The 5,000-nt window shown below is 37.6% G+C and overlaps 1 protein-coding gene across 2 annotated transcripts in view; it reads right to left on the bottom strand.

The window, feature by feature from the left end:
* The window catches only part of LOC144970426 (uncharacterized), a 227,617-nt gene that overhangs the window by 208,915 nt on the left and 13,702 nt on the right, over positions 1–5,000 (bottom strand). The gene's annotated exons all lie outside the window — the stretch shown is intronic.

Genomic DNA, 5,000 nt, shown 5'->3' with positions numbered 1-5,000 from the left:
TTGACTTAATTCCACTTGGCTGACTTTGGAATCATTTTAATGATCGGCTAACCCCTGTTGCATGTCGAATGCCACCCCTACCCTAAAGTTACAACCCCCCCCCCCCCCCTCCTCTTACCTAACTCTTCTGTCACCTCTCCCCCCCCCCCCCTCCTCTTACCAAACCCTTCTGTCACCCCTCCCCCCCGACCCCGCCCTCCCAACCCCTAATCTACTGTCACCCCAATCTTTCTGCAACCCCCACCTTTATACAACAACCATACATTATATAATATATATATATATATATATATATATATATATATATATTATATATATATATATATATATATATATATATATATATATATATATATATCCATTTCATTCTAAAATAACTATTTCTTCATTTTAATCAGAGAACTTTACCTTTATTTCATAAATCGATGATTTAAATTGACCCCGATCTTGTCAAAAGAAAAAAAAAGAAAATTTAATGATTCAACCTGGGACTGCCAAAGATTTTTCTACAATACGACTCCAAAGAATCCTGGGGCTTGGTTTGTTTTGCTCTTTTTTGTGTTTTTTGTTTTTTTTGTTGTTGTTTTCTTTTTGTGTTATATATATATATATATATATATATATATATATATATATATATATATATATATATATATATATATATATATATATTTATTTTTTTTTTTTTTTTTTGTCCATTTTTTGATTTGTTGTTTGATTTGATTTTTTGTGAAGGCCGCGAGGTTTAATTGGGGTAATCCCAATTGATTGATATATCAATATTAAGTGAAGTTTTCGAATCATTTCCGGCCAAAATCTGAGGAAGGCATTTGGTGATGGGAGGACGGCATGGCAGACAGGTAGTTTCCCCCTTGGTGGTGGAGACAGACACACGAGACACAAGCAGCAGCCCAGCCAACTGCCAATTCCAGCCAACCCACGTCTTCTCCTGCACTACAATAATAATATTATGGTAAGAACGGTATCCACAATACCGACGTACCGACGGGGGAAAAACGTCATATTAAAAAATTTGGCCAGAAAAACTCGTTCTTCAAATATCGATCGATTTAAATGACTCTCATATTGGCAAAAAAAAAATGTGGCGAAGTCCCGGGTTTGACATTTTTTTTTTGCCAATATGAGAGTCATCTAAATCGATCGATATTTGAAGAACGAGTTTTTCTGGCCAAATTTTTAAATATGGCGTTTTCCTGGAGAACGGCGGAATAACCCATCTACCGTTTATGATCATAATCACTCCCTTATTCCTACTATTACTTATACCCACTTAAGAGTTTCATTTATGGAGTCCGGTTAATTGAGGTGAGATTACATTATCGGGAATTCGGCAAAAGGAGAGATTGAATTAAACGAGAGCTGTTCAGCTGATCAACCTTCCGCCATTCCTTTTATTTTATCTCACTATCCTTCATACCATCTTCATCATCATTATCATCATTAAAATTATCACCTGCTTTATCATCATCATTATCATCACAATCCGCATTATCATCATTATTTCAATTTCAATTTAAATTCAAAATATCAGTCATAAGTGAAAAATGACAACATCCACTTGGGGGGGGGGCGGGGCGGAACACATATAAAATATACACCTATACTATCCATCCCTTCATACACATCCACACTCCCACACACTCACACACACACACACACACACACACATCCACACACACAACACCAATAATCGAGCTGTTTCTTTATCGGGATAACTTGCATATTATTTCAATTCTCACGCCCCAAAGATTTATACGCTCCCCCCTCCCCCCCCCCCTCTCTCTCTCTCTCTCTCTCTCTCTCTCTCTCTCTCTCTCTCTCTCTCTCTCTCTACCTCCCCCCCCCCTTTTTTTTTTCCAACGCCGCTCCACATCGATCAAGTGCCAGACCCAATCAACCGTGATGGCCCATTCGATCCTTTCCAAAGGCTGCCTTTTTCTTTTATCCCTACCACGATTGACTTTATCAAAGGCGAGCCGAACACCGAGTAAATAGCACCTACACAACCCTATTCAACACCAACACCAACAACAACAGTCAATAAATTCTTTTTGATTTACATTCTCTCACGAAACGAAAAGACCAAAATCAAATTAAATTATGAACCTAGTTTCCTTTTAATCTATTTGTATTGTTTTCTCTATACCCCCCCCCCCCACCCCCACCCCCACCCCCAAAACCACCACACCAATGGTAGCGTTATTTTGATTACGAACGTCGATATTGCCTTTAGTTTCGATACACCATTCAACTCTTTTCATGTTTTGCACTCCTTTACCCTGACTTCTATTAAAGCGTTACAGTATTCAAATATCACAATAATAATATTGGAATTTTTTTTTTATTATTTAACTCCCCAAAAATAATCCGTTCAGCGCAGTTCAATCGCTTTCCTTACCATTTCTGTTGCCTTTTCTTTTCAACATTACCACTATAATTTCCCCCGTCATACGATAGCAAGTTCACGATTACACGTTCCAACCTACAGCGTCCACGTCGTCGTTCTTCGATCGTTGTCGCTTGAGAACGTAATCGTTAACTTACTAATGACTACGGCATGGCGTGAAAACATTTGCCCTCTCAGACAACACGTCATCTCATGTATTTATTCATTCATTCAATTATTTTTACTATAATTCATTCATTTATCTATTGATCTATCTGTTCATTTATTTATCTATTTAACTATTTATTCCTTAAATCATTCATCGATTTACTTGTGTGTGTGTGTGTGTGTGTGTGCGTGTGTGTGTGTATATATATATATATATATATAATATATATATATATTATATATAGAGAGAGAGAGAGAGAGAGAGAGAGAGAGAGAGCAGTCTAATTTATTAGTTTATGTTTCTACGTGGGGCAGCATAGCTCAACGGTACGGTCTTCGCTTCATTGTATGACACTGACCAAGTCGCCTCGCCTTAGCTCAGTTTGCGGCGCTGCACTGCCGCTGATGCCTGGGTTATTCCGTAGCCATCGTTAACTTATAGCCTGACACTAGAACCGTAGCCATCGTAAAGTTATAGCCTGACACTGACAAAAAAAAATGACGTCAAAATGCCAGTCTTTGCCACAAAATAAAACAAATCCTGAGTTGTTTTCAATAGTTCAACCAATAGGACCACTTGTTTCCATGAGCTCTACTAACGACAACTCACAGGGCGATGCAAAAACCAAATAATGACGTCAAACTGCCAGTCTTTTTGGATTTCAGTATCAGGCTATAACATAACGATGGCTACGCTAGAACCCACCAGGACTTATAGTTTGACGTCACCTTTTAGGTTTGTGGACCGTCTAGTGAGTTGTCGTTAGTAGTGCTCGAGGAAAAAAGTGACTTCATTGGTTGACCTATTGAATACAACTCACAATATGTTCTTTTGTGGCCAAAGACTTGTCTTTTGATGTCATTTTTTGGTCAGTGTCAGGCTATAAGTTAACGATGGCTTGGGTTATTCCAGTTTTCCCTTGGAAAAAACCCGACAAATTTCCCCCACGGGATGTCTAAAGGGAATATTTTAAAATTATTTTTATTTACTTATATACTTATTTCTAAATTGTGTATCTTTACCTTCAGATGTCTCGGATTTTTAACAACATTTGAAAAGTCATGTGTAACCTATAATGCATCTAACATATGACCTAACGCCTAAAAACAGTCTTGTCCAAGAAAACCGAACAAATGTGACCCCTCGCCTCAAAACGATATTAAGTCGGGATGACTAAGATGTTGAAAATTGAATTTGTAGACAGAAATATCAGACTTGTGTTGAGTTTATAAACTTTATTGAGGAGAATGAATATCATATTTCAGGTTGCTGAATACCAGTCATTCATAATTTTGTCCAGTTTAACTTTAATTTGACATTTTAGTATCTGGGTCATCCCGACTTAATACCGTTTTGAGACGTTGGGTCACAAATGTTGTCGTATCAACGCTTACTTATTGGCAGGTCTGATAACCCAAAATGGTTGCGGCCCATTTGTTGTCATGGATACACATGCTCTCAAACCAACGAAATGAAACGTCCTCCGTGACAACAATGTTAAATCCAGCCAATAAAATTACGTTAGGTAATCTGAGCTGCTAATAATATGTGTGCGATGTCAAAGTTGCTGCTCGAAGCTCGAAGAAATAAATAACAATGTCAAATTGAATGCAAGCTTCAATTAATTACAAAAACAGATCGAATGAACGTTTCGGGTTTACCCTTTATCAACAAAACAGGATGAATGAACGTTGCTAACAACACCACTACCACATTCGTCTTTTGTGTTTCATTCACCCTGTTTTGTTGATAAAGGGGAAACCCGAAACGTTCATTTGATCTGTATTGGTAATTAAACTGAAGCTTACATTCAATTTCACATTAATATTTATAAATATGTGCGTGTCGTCCTGGCGTTACCATATGTATGGAATACGAATAATAAATTCATAATAACATAATAATAAATTAATGACAATGGTTGAATGCTTGACATGAACCAAATATCTCAGAGCGCTTTATAGAGAATGAACTATACGTTACATACACAGGTAGTCAAAAATTAAACATGGAAACAAAATACATATTGCTGAAATAATAATATACAAACATTACAGACTGCATGGTGTAAAATGAATTGTGAACAAGGGTTTTTTTTAAGCAGATTTAAAGTTTGAGATATTCATGTGTGACCCACAGCCATAATTCTGTATTCTATCCAGGTGACCCAGACGTTGAAGTTAAACTGTCGAGGTGACCCAGATGTTAAAGTTAAACTGTCGGGGTGACCCAGATGTTAAAGTTAAACTGTCGGGGTGACCCAGACGTTAAAGTTAAACTGTCGGGGTGACCCAGGCATTAAAGTTAAACTGTCGGGGTGACCCAGACGTTAAAGTTAAAAGTTAAACTGTCGGGGTGACCCAGGCGTTAAAGTTAAACTGTCGGGGTGACCCAGACGTTAAAGTTAAACTGTCGGGGTGACCC

Source organism: Berghia stephanieae, chromosome 1 (genome assembly GCF_034508935.2).
Source record: "Berghia stephanieae isolate SIO BIC M18660-M18661 chromosome 1, UCSD_Bste_1.3, whole genome shotgun sequence".
Taxonomy (NCBI): Eukaryota; Metazoa; Mollusca; class Gastropoda; order Nudibranchia; family Aeolidiidae; genus Berghia; species Berghia stephanieae.
This window is presented reverse-complemented; position numbering and strand designations above follow the sequence as displayed.